This window comes from Malus domestica, chromosome 16 (genome assembly GCF_042453785.1).
Source record: "Malus domestica chromosome 16, GDT2T_hap1".
Lineage (NCBI taxonomy): Eukaryota > Viridiplantae > Streptophyta > Magnoliopsida > Rosales > Rosaceae > Malus > Malus domestica.
In genome coordinates, this window is record NC_091676.1 from 7,160,447 (window position 1) to 7,176,966 (window position 16,520).

The window sequence follows — 16,520 nt, forward strand, 5'->3', positions numbered from 1 at the left end:
AAAGCGGTACATTAATAAAGAAGAATGGGTACATTATAAATAAATTAGGGTACAAATAAAATATTAAAAAATTATGAGTACAAATGAATTTTTAAAAAATATAGGCGCTAAAAGAAATTAATACATGGGTACAAAATAAAACTAAAAAGAAAATACTACAAATTTAAAAAAAATTTGCAAATTAAAAGTGGGTATAAATTAAAAATATAAATAAATGATACAAAGTTTAGGCATAAATAATAAATATACCATATGTAATTTTTCTATCATTGATAAAATATACAATGTCACGTGATGGTATGCACATGGTTACAAACAAAAATAATTTTTTTTTTAAAAGATGGGTACAAAAAGAAACTAATATATGTGTACAAATTAAAAATGAAAGAAAAATTGGTACAAATTAAAAATAGGTAAATATATGATAAAAATTTAGCCATAAATATAAATATACTATTTGTAACATTTTTAACACTAAAGGAATATATTTAAAAATAAAAATATTTTATTATTCAAATAATTAATGATGTTATTAATACCAAGGACCTTGATCAAAAATTGAAAATGAATAAGATTTTAATCAATGGAGTAGTAAAAAAAAGGATGTGAACCTAATTTCTCTTAAAAAAAATGATTTTCATACTTTTTATACTCCTTTGCTACATTCAGTTTCATTGTTTTTATCGGTTGATTTGTTTAACAAAAGACCATAACAAAAGAAGGAAATGTAGAAATCATTAGCATCAAATAATTAGAAAACTACATTTCAGTCCTTGAAAAACATCGCTTGTAAACTAAAAGGAAAAATTACACGTAGATACACTTTAATTACTTAATTTTATATTGAGACAATACTTTTTAAACATTACAAAGAGAGACAAAAGTTTTATACATGTGAAAGATGACATTATTCCCTTTTTTTTCTCTGGAGTTTAAGTTACAAAAATACCCTTATATCTAATAACCATATTTTTCTAAAGTACAAGACAAAGACATAGAGTCATTCGAAAAATAGATTCGTTAATTGGTTTTCTGGCATTTTAAGCATATATGCCTAACCCAGAGAGACTCGCACATTCTCAGTGCCTTAATTTTTCTATATGTCCTATCTTTCTCTCTTTGTGTGTCTAGTTATCTTAAACCTCCAGGCCCTGTTTGGCAGATCGGATAGAGGATCGGATAGGACTAATTATACGGACGCGGGTGTTTGGCGTTCACTCGTACTAAATAAGCGCCGGATTAAATTAACCGGTGTGCTTATTTAGTACGGTATACACCGGACTAATAAAACCAACCAAAAGGCCCGGATTATTAGTCGGCCCTCTCTCTCGCCTTCTCTCGGCCTTCTCTCTCTCTCTCTCTCTCTCTCTCTCTCTCTCTCTCTCTCTCTCTCTCTAGGCGTCGTTGTCCTCCCCCCCCCCCGTCACCTTCTCTCACTATCGTCGTCCTCCCCGTCGCCGTCGTCGTCCTCCCCGTTGACGTCGTCGTCCTCCCCTGCAACTGGGTCTTGCAAAGAAGCATGCACTCTCTTGCCCGGCATGGTGTCTGGGAAACCTCTCTTCTCAAAACGCCAACAAACTACTCTCCTTCTCTCTGTCAAACCGCCGCCAGTCCATTCCACTTGCGATGCTGCAGTGCAGGAGGTAACCTTGTCAACAAATCGTTAGTTTGTTTCGTTTGTTGCATCTTGATTTGGGTTGATGTGGATCTGATGACTCATGGTTGCTCACCAAATGTGCAGGCAGGCGGGGAAGAAGAAGGGAGAGAGAAGGAGGGCGTTTGAGGGGTTCGGCGGAGAGAACAGGGAAGAAGAAGGGATGGTTTCAGATTTTATTTTTATTTTTATAAGTTTAATTTAATTTTAAGTTTGATTTAGCCTATCCGGTATAAAACTAAACACAGTATAAATAATACGGTCATTAATCCGATACTGCACCAAACGCCCGACTAATTTAGTCAGTACTATCCGGTGGCTATTTATCCTATCCGACAGAAATAGTCAGTACAGTCCGAGCTGCCAAACGAGGCCCCAAAGGCTAATATCAAAGAAATGACTAAGGAGGGAAGACACACTTCGGTTGGGATGTGTTAGTTTATTTTAGATGATTGTTTGGCAACAAAAGCCTCATCCCAAATCTGAAAATACAAAGACCCATATCAAATTGCTTCATTTTGTAGTTATTATTTTATGAATCTTTTGGGTGAGCAAGAATTTTTGTCGACAATTGCTTCCCAGTTTATAATGAAAATCTTGCATAAGTAAGATAGATTAAAGAAAACATAGGACACGACCAAGAATTTGCTCTGCACTTTCGTCAAACTGCATACATTTTGGGGATTAATGATAAAATTCTCGTTATGGTAGTTAATGATGAGGAGGGCAAAGATGTGCTTGTGTTATTGTATATATCTTGAGAGCGTGCTCCAAAGGAGAGGGATTTCAAGGGAGTAGCAAGTATTCGAAGAAACATTTCATATTTTATTTGGTTTTGACTTGATCGAATGATACGCAAGTAGACAGTTTTTTGGGACATTTTTATCCACACTTCTAAAGTGTTGCGGTGTTTTTTAAGATAGTTCTGCATCTTCAAGGTTTTATTTATTTATTTATTTTTTTTATTGTTGAATTGATTGAATTTTAAAATTTGATGTATAGGTTCTTCACATCTTCATTTCATAATAGAGAAACCGTTATTCTTCATGGAAGGAATGATATATGCATACACAAGTTGAAATCATTTCCCTCTTTATAAGGCACCTTAAGTGGTTGAAGAGCCTTAGTAGGAAAAAAAAAAAATCTTCGACCACTTGCTCTAATAACGGGGAAAATGACACAATTCACGTGAGTTTATAGTTACTTTCAAGAAAAAAGATCCAATGTGATGCGGGAGCAAGCATACACCTTAGAAATTGCTCACATGCATTGAAATTGGAATAATAATGACAGTGCACTTTTAATTACTTAGAAATTTTTTTAACTCCATTTAGAATATGGTGAGTCTTTTAAGAAGTTGTAATTCATTTACGCTTCCTTTATCTTTGCTTTATATTATGATGTAATACAACAATTTGGCAAACTTGAATGAATTAAAATATTATTTGTTTTGTGCAATTGAAGTGAGTTGTTTCTCCTTCTAAAATCAAGCGTTTGGCTTGGTCGTGTGAGCGAATCCATGATTAGCAATGTCGAGCGAGTTCTGTTGTCCCTGGTTGAGCGATTCCCAGGTTATCATCCCTTGAGACTCTTCTCTTGCGTCAAATGGCACCAGAGTAGGTTTTCCGCTGCAGTTGGAGGCTATAGCTATGATTTACAATCTGTTTGAAGAGCACACTATCGAAGAAATTAGTTTTGTCGATTGGAATTTACCACCAATTTACGATGAGTACGTTGATGAAGACGAAGTCAATATCATTTTGTGAATGAAGTTAATGAGGATGGCAGCAAGCCTCCATGCGTCAGATGGTAAGCTGTGACTACTATTCGTCTTTTGGATGCTACAAGAATCTTTCAAAGTACTCCAAGCTTGATGCAAATGGAGATGCTTCAAACCTACAAGAAATGGATGATGGCAAAGTGCTACTGATTTACCAAATGAATTTTGAAAAGAATTTCAGACAGTTTACAATTTTTGTGACTTCAACATGGATGGAACAAGGCGGTGTCCGTCATTCCTCAAGCCCAGCAGTGATCCTTAAAGAGGCCACTCATGTGGTAAGTTGTGGTTATGAAGACAAAACTGAATGGGGTTTAGAGCTAGGTTGGATTTATAGATCTATCACAGAAAACATTCTAACGAGAAGAAGGAACTAGGGCCTACAACATTTGAAAGAATGGGGAAATGGTGTTTCCATGAATATTTTTTGGCTTGGAACACTTTGATCACTGTGAATGTCATTTTATTATTGTGGTTGTTGTGGAAGAATCTGCAAGTTCATCCCAAAGATTGAGGAAGATCGAATGAAACTCAAAGAAGAGTTTTCTTCGAGAATGGGAGAATGATGTGAGAGCCAAGGCTTAAAAAAAAAAACAAATTGAAAACTTCTCGTTGGCATTGGAATTCAAATAATAAAGGCATTGTAATTTATTTTTAATGACACATGAACTTGTTAAGTCAGTTTTAGAGAGTTTCTTAGGAAGTTGTAGTCTATTTATGTTTCTTTATTTTTAGTTCCTTTAAATATTGATGTATTAGAAGCCTTTGGGTAGACATGATTAATGAAAAATAGTTTATTTGCCTTGTGCATTTGAAGAGTGTGAGTTATCTCCTCCTTAAAATCAAGTGTGAGACTTGGTTGTGTTGAGCGATTCCACAATTAGCGACATGAGTGATTCCCTTGCCCCTGGTTGAGTGATTCCCAGGTCCCCGTCTCCCCGAGACTCCCCTGGGTCTTTTCTACATCAAGTGGCATCAGAACAGGTTTTCCGTTGCGTATGAAGATCATGGATGAGATTTTCCATCCGTTTGAAAATCAATTGGTTGAAGAGCCTAGCTCAGTCGATTGGAATTCCCCACCAATTTATGACAAGTACGTTGATGACGACGAAGAAGTCAATGAGAACTTTGTTGATTGGAGTTCTACACCAATCTTTGACGAGAAAAATGATTATTACAATTATGTGATTAAGGTGGCTAATCAAGATTGTTGTAAGCAGCTTGAGGTCATTTGTTCTCCATATTGGGATTCTTCCCCAATTTTTGTTGACTGCCAATGAAGACGCAGGTAAGAGTTCATGGGTTGAACAACGATGTGGACAACTTATAAAGAATGTGAAGTCTCTTGCATTCTGTTTTCATGATTATATTTGGGATGTATTCATTGATCGTGCTTTGGTTAAGAGAAAATGCTTGGAGAAGGAACTACCTTTTGCTCATTATTGGAGTTTTCTTTTGAAACAATTGAATTTTAATCCTTTGATAAGATTGGAATTCAATTAAAATCTAATGTAAGATCAAATTTTAATTATAGTCCTTTGACTAGATATCCACATCAGCATTTATATTTAAATTCATAATTAATTGTTATTAGATACTTAAATACGTTTTTTTTCATTCCTAAAATGCCCATATTAAGGCTATCTCCAACCGAGGGCTGGCCAGAGGGCTCGTTTGAGCCCTCTGGCCCTCCAAGATTCCCCAAGATATTAATATTTTAATGAACAGTACAGGGCCATATTTGCCTCCGTCTCCAACCGAGGGCCAGATGGCCAAATGGCTCGTTTTAGCCCTGTCACAAAAAACCGTCTCCAACCGAGGGCCAAAGGGCCATAGGGCCAAACATAATTTATTATTTAAAAACTACACTAGTTTCATGTTGTTAAATGTTTTTTTATGTTGTATAATTTGTATGTTGGTTAATGTTATTTAATGTTATTTCATATTGTTTAATGTTGTTTCATGTTACTTAATTTAATTTAATGTTGTATAAATGGCCTAGGAAAAAAATAGAATTGAAAAAAATTATGAAACAAATTTTGTGAAATAGAAGTTATAGGAAAAAAAATATGAATCAAATTTTGTAAAATAGAAGTTATAGGAAAAAAATAGAATTTAAAAAAAAATTGAAACAAATTTTGTAAAATAGAATTGAAAAAAAATATGAAACAAAATTTGATTAATATGAAAAGGAAAAAAAAAGGGAAAAAAAAAAGTTTAAATTCATTAAAAAAAAAAAAGCCTAATAATACAACGGCTACTAGCCGTTATATTAAAAAACATTCAAACTATTAGTGTCGGTTATAACCGACACTAATAGTAGAACTATTAAAAAAAAAAAAAAACCTCTTTAATGCTGTCGGTTTTAACCGACAGCAATAGAAAACAATAAAAAAAAAAATAAGCCAGCCCGGGGCTGGCTGGCTGGCTGAAAGCAGCCAGCCCTCCAGCCCTCTCCGATCCCGTGGGGCCCTCCCAGATTCCAGAGCCCTCTGGCCTAGCCCTCGGTTGGAGACGGTTTTAGGGCTATTTTCGGCCCTCTGGCCCTCTGGACCCTTCGGTTTGAGATGACCTAAATACTTGATTTTTTTTGTCAAACTAAAAATTTTGATTTATTGATTTGATTCAGATTTTTCGCCATCATCCTTGACTTCCTTTATTAATAAATGCAGTTGAATGGAAAACCATAACAAAAAAATATTAGTGAAACGTTGAGAAAAAAAATGCAAAATCCATGGTCTATCATTATGCAAGTTGCAAAGTCATGAGTATATACCAAATAATTATAAAATGATTGTACCTAAATATATGTATCGAAGTATGTGTACCGAAGTATGTGCATCAAAGATGTGCATCGAAGTATGTGTACCGAAGCATATAAATGTACTGAAATGCTTCTTGTTGAGATCACTATTGTTGTGAAATGGAAAACCAAATGGAAAAAAGGCTTCATATATTTAGGTATAACAATCACCAAATGGAAAGTTCCATTCAGATTAATAGAATTTTTTGAGGCAATTCAAACTAGAAGATGCAAAATCAAAATTCATAAAGTCCAAGTTTTTATTTCGGAGACTGAAAGAGAGTGTTTCTGATGGAGATAATGTGAGCCTTTGGCCGATGCCATGGAGAGGAGTGGTGATCACCGATTCACCATGGAGCACTATGGGTGGCTGTCAGGTAGGAGGGAGGGAGGGAGAGGGAGAGAGAGATTGAGAGAGAGAGGATCATCACCTTATATCAAATTCTGCAACATTTCTCAAATGAGTACTAAATTAAATGCAAACATTTGGATTTCAAATGAGTAATAAATTTTGCAACATTCCTCATAAAATCAATTATTGTTCACAAGGATATAATTGGAAGAAAGAAAACCATAAAATCAATGTAAAATGGGTAAATATGACATGGAATATGTATGATGACATGTAAACCGGATCAAAGGACTAAATTCAATTCTTAATCTTATACCGGGTATTCATCAAAAGTTAATCTTATTCAAGGATTAGACTCTATTTTCCTATTTTATTTTCTCGTTCATGAGTATTTACAGTCTCCCAGAAGCAATAAGTTTGGAAGCCTATATGCATCACAATTCTTTTGGAAGAAAAAGGGGATCAGTCTATACACGATGGAAATAGAAAATGTATTATGAATTTTGTGCTCTTTGGAATGTTGTACGAATTGTGATTATCTTACTAAAATCTCTACTATGGGAAACATTGGTTGGGCATCCGAAAGATCTTGGAAGACCAAATGAAATTCGAGGACGAATTTTCTTCGAGAAAGGTATAATGATGTGGGAGCAAGCATACACCTTAGAAATTGCTCACATGCATTGGAATTGGAATAATAATGACAATGCACTTTTAATTACTTATAAATTTGTTAAGTCCATTTAGAATATAGTGAGACTCTTTTAGGAAGTTGTAATTCATATATGCTTCCTTTATCTTTGCTTTAAATTATGATGTAATACAACAATTTGGCAGACTTGAATGAATTAAAATATTATTTGCTTTGTGCAATTGAAGTTGTTTCTTCTTCTAAAATCAAGCATTTGACTTGGTCGTGTAAGCGAATCCACAATTAGCAACGTCAAGTGAGTTCTGTTGCCCCTAGTTGAGCGATTCCCATGTTTCTATCCCCTATCTTTTCGAGACACCTTGTTTTCTTTTTTGCATCACAATGTACCTTAAGTTTGATAGAATCACAATGGGAAGCAATGAACTCTCCCCTTGATATTGTTCACTCTCCAAATCATGTCGGTATTATGTTGTTATAAACTAATTCTACTAAAAAAGTATACAAAACTTATTCTACATGTATTTGAAACTGATTCTGCAAAAATGGTCAAAGATGGGTTAAACTAATTCTACAAAAATGATTGATGACGGGTTGAATTGATCTGCAACAATGGTCGAAGACTGATTGAACTGATTCTGCAAAAATTGTTGAGGACAGGTTGAACTAATTCTGCAGAAATGGTTGAGGACAGATTGAACTGATTCTGCAAAAATTGTCGAAGACGGGTTGAATTGATTATGCAAAAATTGGTCTAGGACTGATTGAACTGATTCTGTCAAAATGGTCGAGGGCGGGTTGAACTGATTCTGTATATAGTTTCAAAATTGATTCTGCAAAAATAGGTAAGGATGAGTTGAGCTTATGACACATATTAATTTTGTTGAAGTTGTGAGAGTTGGGTTCTATTAACAGCCAGCCTTAGGGGTATAACTGATATTTTAAAACATTGTCTCCATGTTTTTTAGCTGGACTTTAGTTGTTTTTATGTTTTTGTCTCTATATATAAAGCTCCCAAACTAAAACCTTCACTAAGATAATAAACTAATTCAGTTTTTTTATTCATGTCCAAGTCAGCTATTACATTCCGTATTTAGCTTTAATTTTTTTTATGTAATTTTCACTATATTTTTCTTTGTATATTACCTTGTGAATTAAAATGTCTAAAAATTAGTGTATATTATTTTTTTTTTGGCAAGAAAAGCATCATATATTTAATTTATTTAGCAGCATTTTATTTTTTATTATCTAGATACTAATAAATGATGGTCACTTTGACTTAAAAAAAGTTCATATTTGAAAATAATCATTTACTTTTAAAGATAAAATTGCTATTTTCACTTGAGTTATGTGATATATTTTTTAATTAATAATGATGTAGTACATGATAAATTTTTTTTTTAAACAAACGATATTATCTCTACTAATTGATAAAATACTCATTGTTAACCAAAATCCTATAAAATTACTAGTTTAACCCTCTAATTAAAAAAAAATTTGAATAAGAAATATGGGACATAAATGTAGTTTCACACAACCAAATTTTGCTGTTTTTTTTTTCAAAGCCTCACCTACATGTAATCATAACATATCTTTAATTTAAAAAAAAAAAAAAGCCTTCCCTCTCCCACATTCTCTATCACTCTCTTCCTCTCTCCTTCTATTTCAAAAACAAAAATAAAAAATTTTCTCACACACTTTATGTGTGCCCATATGCTAATATATAATAAGAAAAGAAGATGGACTCACAATCAGATAGTAATAATATGATTCAAACCATTCATGACAACTATTAATAATCGTGATTCATGCATGCACCATTTATTTGTTTAGATAAGAAAAGGCTAAAAATGTAAGAAGAAAAGCGGTAATTGCCTTTGTTTTTTAATGAATTTAGATTTGACATGACCTTAATTTGGTCCAAGCTTAATTAGCATGATCAAAAGGTTAAAAGTATGCGGATTTTTCTGTGCCCAAGTGTTCTGCATATTTTCTTCCACGCGTTTACAGATACGACAAAACCTATGTTTGTTTCCCATTTCAATTTTGGTGGTGCTATTTATACATTTATTTTTATTTTTATTTTTCACATTTTTTGTAAACTTTTATTTTTTGATATTTTTCGATTCATTCAACCTGATAATTTAAAATTAAGAAAATGTATGAGAGGTAAATATAAATGTGCGGATAACACCACTCTTTCAACTTTCGTGCATACTATTCTTCCACATTTTTTACTACGCTAGTGGGAGTTGTTGGCTTGAAGTTTCATCATTGGATTTAACATATTTGCCGACCTAAGGCAATATATATAGAGCTCCTCCAGATAAGATTTTTGTAAAGAAAAAGGTAAGCAAGGACGTCATGATCATTGATCGAAGAAAATATTGGCAGGAACGTTTCGTTATCAGCTTGATTAGCTATGGCCTATATGGATTTCCTTTTCGCTTGCTATCCTGATTTCAAAGAAATATATCACAAGTAGTTAGAAAGCAAGGAGACGTATAGAAAGTTATTTAGGCCAACAACATGCATGATGCTTATCTATCAATCAGATGAATGGACTAGTGAAATTTTATTTGAACCCATATAATTTCTTACTATACTCAACTTAAATTTTAAATGTTAGTTGTCTATTTTACCCTATTGCGTAATTACTATTAAGTACAAAATGAAATTAATAATAAAACTCAAATTTATCAATAAATTCACACACAATAATTAGACCCTAGCATCACCCTTTGTTTATCCTACGCTCATTATGGCTAAAACCTTAAGGGTGCGTTTGTTGCACCGGATTATCTCGGACTAGATTAGCTTCATGGACTAAGCTGGACTGGCTTAGACTAGACTAAGCTAGACTAACTTAGTGAAGCGTTTGGTGCAGTATCGGACTAAAAAGAAGGATAATAACAAACTACAATATTTTATATTTTTTAATTCATATCTAATAATATTATATTAATAATTCTATCATTTTTTCTTTCTTTCTAATAATACTCTCCTTCTCTCTCTGGAAGCCTCCATCCTTTTCTTCCTCGTTCTCTCTGTCCCACACTCTCCTTCCCTTTCCTCTTTTTTTCTGATTAACTGCCAAAAACAATTAAGAATAACAAGATTAACCAATGAGGCTAAGAGACCTCCAAGTCTATAAAAGCAACGACAATTCCTCCACACCTACACAGAGTCGCAGACTCACACTGAAACCATTAGATCCAAAACTGCGATCGCAACTTCTTCCTGCAATGGATTTTGCACCGCATGATCTCGGAGGTTCGAATTGAAACGCGGTCGAGTTCGAGCCGAGCTCGGATCTCAGTAGAGCAGAAAGAGAAGAAAGCGAGGAGAGAGGAAGAGGGGAATGCGGAATTGGCGAGGGGGAATGATGGTGGCTCTTGGCGTTTGTGAAAACATAGGAGCAGAGGAAGAAGCCCAGAACTCACAGATGGGCTCGTAGGGAGGAGGAAGAAGCAGGTCTTAGCAAGTCCTGTGGTTTGGGGAGGCCTTTAGTCCACACGAGTCCCCTTTAGTCCCACTTAACTTAGTCCCAGCACCTATCAAACATGGGACTGTAGTCCAGTCCAGTCCAGTCCAGTCCAGTCCCTCCTAAAGAGGTGAAACAAACGCCCCCTAATAGCTCTCGACTAACACTTATACCATTTGCCAAACTCATCAATTGTGTGCACATGAGATTGCAGAATATAGAAGGATTGGTGATGAGTTGATTTCATATTTATATATTTTACCCTGTTCTTAGTATAATTTGATAATTATTTTGGTAGAATGTTGATACTTTGCTTTATATTTTCAACATAGGACATTTGACTTCCTCTGGAGCGAAACGTGATCAAACGGACGAATTTTGGAGTAATTCAAATTGGAGGATGTTCGTGTGTTCCTTAGCTTGTTCATATCAAAATTTCAGTAATTTTTACCAAGCGATTATTTTCTGGTGATTAAATAAAGAAGCAGTGTGCGTTGTTGGAAAGTGACATTTTTGGGCTTAATTGCAGTTTTTGGAGCCCAAGATGATCTTAGATGGGTTCGTAGCCTTCTGGAGGGTTGTCCCTGAAATTGACTAAGGCTTCTTGTGGTTAATATATGTAACTTCTTAGGATGGACGACACGTCTTAAGGGTTATATGGTTTTTCAAAAGGTTTTCACAAAACTTAATGAGTCTTACATGTTCACATTCTATCTGGACACCATGGACGGGTTGCATGTTAGATATACGTTATATGTTGGAGGTTCCAAGTAGGATATATATTAGGAAAACCTAATCTTCAAAATATGCATGTGTAATTCATAAGTAATTGGAAGAACTACATAGGATTGTTAAGGTGACGGCGGAACCCTAGTGCTTTATCACTTTGAATTCTAAAAAATTGTTTCTTTCTCTTTCTTTGAAATTGCAGATTTTAGTTAACCTTTTACTTGAATTCATTTTTCTTAAGTTAGGTCACTAAATCACCTTTTTCCAAAACTTTGTTCTTAATAATTAGTTGAGATTTGGTTTGTGTAAATTTATTTAAATTAACTAGTTGAGATTTGGTTTGCGTAAATTTATTTAAATTAACCACTATGGAGAACGACCTTACTTGAGCCAACTATACTATGATAATCTTGTTTCTTTTTCAAGTATTTTAGGTGTTTTTAACCATTTATGTGCATGTGGTAAAAAACATATCAAGAAATTGACGCCCCTGCCAGAGATTGATTTTAAATAGATTTTTGTTTATCATATTCTCAATTAATTATTCCCGTATATATTTATAAAAAACATTAATTTTCGTTTTTTTTTTAATTTCTGCAGATTGTGAGCACTGCATGGTCTGTACCAGATCACAAAAGTAGCAATTGACAAATTTTGATCCAGAACTTGAACGAATAGTAAGGAGCAGAATCTGCAGTGGGAACCCTCACGGCAGGGAATAATTTTGCATAATCTGTTTATTGGGTTTTTGGACAGCGAAGAGGCTATGGCTTTTGTTCTACCAACAACAGGATAATCGTTGAAGGAGCCATTGGTAGCTCATGCCACCGAGGTACCTAGTTGCATTAGTTATTCTGAAGTTGAGGAAGGGTCCACATTTGAAATTTGGCATCACATGTTGGAGATTTTACCTTCTTTTCATGGTTTATCAACTGATGATCCTAACATGCATCTTACTGAATTTTTGATGGGATGCAGAAATATCTTGGTAAAAGGATTTTCAGCCGAATTTATCAAACTTATACATTTTCCTTACACTTTGAAGGATGAGGCAATGAGATGGTTACTTACACTTCCATCCGGAAGCATTACTTCGTGGGCCTAACTCGCGTTTTTAAGCAAGTATTACCCAACATCAAAGATGCTTGATATGAGTACACAAATTTAACATTTTCCCAGAAACCTAATGAAGCAATTCATGAAGCATGGGAACGTTACAAAGATTTGCTCCGGAAATGTCTGCATTCAGGCATTAATGGTGACACTCAAATGAATTTATTTTACAGAGGGCTAAATTTGGCAACTAAGACTTTTGTAAATGCTTCTTATGGAGGAACGTATTCAGACAAACATGCTCTGCAAGCGTATCAATTATTTGAGAAAATGGCAACATAATCTCAACAATGGGCGATTGATCTACCTCAGACTAGGGGTGTTTTTGAGATGTTTAGTGGATCTCCACAAATAGAAAAGATGGAGAAAAAGTTAGAAACTTTTGATGCAAAATTTGATATGCTTTTACAAAGAATGACAACACATGTGCAGTAGGTTGAGGTCCAATAGCTTACTGCAACAGCTTGTACCATTTGTGGCATCACAACGCATGATTTCATAGGCTGCCCATATAGGGACGTGTATACGGAACAAGATAATGCATTTGATAATTATTAGAGGCCTAGGAATGATCCGTATTCAAATTTTTACAACATCGAATGAAGAGATCACCTAAACCTTAAGTGGGATAAAGACCAACATACTAAACCACAATTTCAACAGTTATTACAGCAACTTGCTACACCAGCTAAAGCATCTTAGGAGGTCGCAATTGAGAAATTGATAGAACACACTTGGTCAAGTTTTGATGCAACCAATCAAAATATTCAGAACATGCAAGCAACCAGAAAGATTTATAGCAGCAAATGGGGTAGATTGCACTTCAGTGTTCGGGCAGAGAACTAGGAAAATTTCACAGCCAAACTGTCCCGAATCCACGCGGAAACGTAGATTGTAATGCTGTCAGAACATTGCGTTATGGTAAAAGTTATGACAACCGAGATGCAGAAAATGCAGAAAATAGTACTGAAAATTTGCTGTCAGCACATGTGCAGCCACAAACAGATTCTGAAATTTCTGCAGAATCTGCCCAGGCATTGGATAGATCCGAAAAAAACTGCATTACCTGATGTAGAAACTGTAGAAAATTCAGAACATGTTTATGTGCCCCCAATGCCATATCCCGAAAGGATAGAGCCTAACCAAAGAATAATCAGTTAACAAATTTCATGAAGACATTGGCTAAAGTTTAGATTAATCTACCGTTAATTGATACAATCAAGAACATTCCCTCATATGCCACTTTAATAAAAGATGTGTGCACAAAGAAAAAAAAGCTTGTGGATTTCGAAAAACTGATTCTTACAGAACAATGCATGCATATTGTTTATCTATCAACTGATTAATATAAGTATTATCATGAGTTTGTCAGAACGAGATTTAGAAGATTGGAGACATAAATAGGAAATTGTTTGCGCAATCTGTGGATGCAAATTTCCGACTTCTTCTTCATGAATGAAAATGCACCTGCAAAGCAATTAACACCTTAGGTTAAGGCCAAGAGCCTCACACGCCCACGATGAATGAGGGGGGAGGGGACTTTGGCTGAAGAACCTTCGATGCCAAAGTTAGAATTTGAGGGAGAAAATGTTTGAAGAAATTTGGAGAATTTGGTCGGCCTTATTTGGAGAAATGGGGACCGGCCACTTATGGTGGTAATTGGCAATAAATCAATTAATTAGACAATAAATCAATTAATTAGACAATTAATTAATTAATTGGGTAATTAATCAATTAATTTACTTTACTAATTAATCCCAATTTGAAAAGAATAATTGGGAGTTACCTTGTGGGGAGGATTTGATGATGATTGATGAAATAGGTTTTGAATAAATACCATATAGGTCACCTTTGACCTTGATTGAGTCGTTATTGTTTGCTGCTTGCGCGTGGGAATCCCGATGTGCCTCGAGGGTAATTTTGTCCTTTTAACCCAAAAGTCTACGTGTCGCCTCCATAATTTTCTTGATTATGTTTGCCTCCATAATTTTATCCTTTTACCATGCTGAATAGATGGTCAGATGTCATTTTGCAGAGTTGTGAAATTTTTTTTTTGCACATAAAAGCATTGTTGTTCCTATAGAGGATCATGGTACTACGGTAGTGCTTGAGATGTCGATCCGGATCTTCGTCTCCCTTATATAGAATGAAGTGAGACATAGTAAACTCGCGAGGTGGATCTATTCGTTCGATCTCATCCGTGAATGGTGATATGCTTATGTTGGTCATGTCTCGTCAAAGTGCATCGTTAGTAGTCTCGTTGCGTTAGAAATTGCGCATTCGTTCAGTCGGGAACCTCTCAACTTCTTATTGAATTTGCCTCTGCTGGGGCAGTGGAACGTTCGGCTGCCCTCGGTTGTGCCCTGTTGGTTTATGTCGCTCTTCTCTATGCTCGACTCATCTACACCGCGGTTGTGGTGCATATGACCTGTTCTTAGCAAGCGAACGGGCTGTTCGCAGGCTGTCGGTTGAACTTGAGTCGGATTGAGTGACTGCTTCTCTCCATCTGCCGTGTTGCCTACTCCGATATGAGGTGGAAAATGCTCATTGCGAGCCTAGTTGTGAATGAATACTTAGCCTGGAAGGTTGTCTATGTTGATAATTGGAGTGTGGGCTCAACTCTGAATGTATGCTCGTCTGTGGGTTTGATAGGAAGTGCACGCTTCTCCGCGCTCTAAGACAAGAGTATATGCTATCCCAAGGACCCAAGCGGGAGTGTAAACTGCCAGAATGCCCGAATCGTGGCTAGTTGAGGGGCTGCTTGCTGGGATGCTACTAGAGAGGTTCGTCAGCTGCCCTTGTCTTGCTTCGGGACACCTCGTCTGGGGCACACTGCATCTCGGTACATTGCAAAAGCTGATTCACCAAGGCCGTTTGCTGCACGAGGGCGTTTGTCAACTCTATGACTTGTCGGGAAAAGTGTTGTTCGCCATGAGAGATGAAATGGCTTGGATGGTAGGGTTCTCCATAGGCAGTTGAGGTGTAGTTGACTCTGGGTTCGAAATTTGAGCCGAGATAGGTCAAATCCGAAGAAACTTAGGGTGAAAATACCCCCGGTTTAATCGTCGGTCTAGAAATCTGAAGCCGGGACAGTTGAACTAATATTGGATTAATTTGAGTAGCTTAGAAGGCCACGGGAGTGGGCTGTTCCATGAGTGGCGCGCATGCGTGTTAGGCCTGAAATCAGCTCGGGATCGTCTTGGGCTCGCACCAGGTCGCGGCTTGGGCCGGCTCGCTTTGGGCTTAAGCCCGTGTGGTTTGGTGTGACGCGGGGTGCTGAGTTGTCCTTGGTGCAACTTGGGTCTGCGAGTCTTGGTCTTGGGTTTGGAGCTTGTTGGGCTCGCGTTGGCCTTGGGCTCGCGAGTGCTGGGTTGCTCCAATTGTTGGAGCTGCTTAGGCGTCAGCTGCCAGTGCAGCACCGTGGGCTTGAATATGGGCTAGCTGCCTTGTGGCACGGGCTTAGGCTTGCTGCTGCGAAATGACTTGCTCACAGTTGATAGTGGGCTTGCTGAGAGTTGTTGTCGTGGCTACTACCATGGTGGTTGTCATGGTGGTGCTCTATGGGGGTGGTGCCGCTCCACTCGTAATTGTGTTGAGCCTCGTAGATCACCGTGGTCCAAATTCTTGAATGTTGGAAGTTCCGTTTGTTGTGGTTTCTGAATTTCTAGTCATTGTACTTTTCTTTTACGTTTTATCAAAGAATTTTTATAAACAAAAATTCCAAGAATAAGAACATAAGAAAAATCTACAAATGAACAAGAAAACAAAAAACCTTGAATGCGAGAGTCTTATTCGAGCGTGTGAATCAAGAATCTCAATGAAAGCACCAATTTGTGGATGCAAATTTCCGCCGTCTTCTTCTTGGACGAAAATGCACACGCAAAACAATTAACTCTTTAGGTCAAGGCCAAGAGCCTCACGTGCCCACGATGACTGGGAGGGGACTTTGGTTGAAG

The 16,520-nt window shown here is 36.3% G+C and overlaps 1 long non-coding RNA gene across 2 annotated transcripts; it reads left to right on the plus strand.

Moving 5' to 3' along the window:
* Positions 1–10,255: 10,255 nt before the first annotated feature.
* On the plus strand, positions 10,256–13,133 carry LOC108169687 (uncharacterized). 2 transcript variants are annotated; one of them, XR_001786044.3, is made up of 4 exons: positions 10,256–10,852; positions 11,055–11,394; positions 12,052–12,283; positions 12,430–13,133. It is a non-coding gene; the product is annotated as an uncharacterized lncRNA (long non-coding RNA). The 2 variants fall into 2 exon arrangements; XR_003770342.2 differs by having other exon boundaries at positions 11,055–12,283.
* Positions 13,134–16,520: the final 3,387 nt, after the last annotated feature.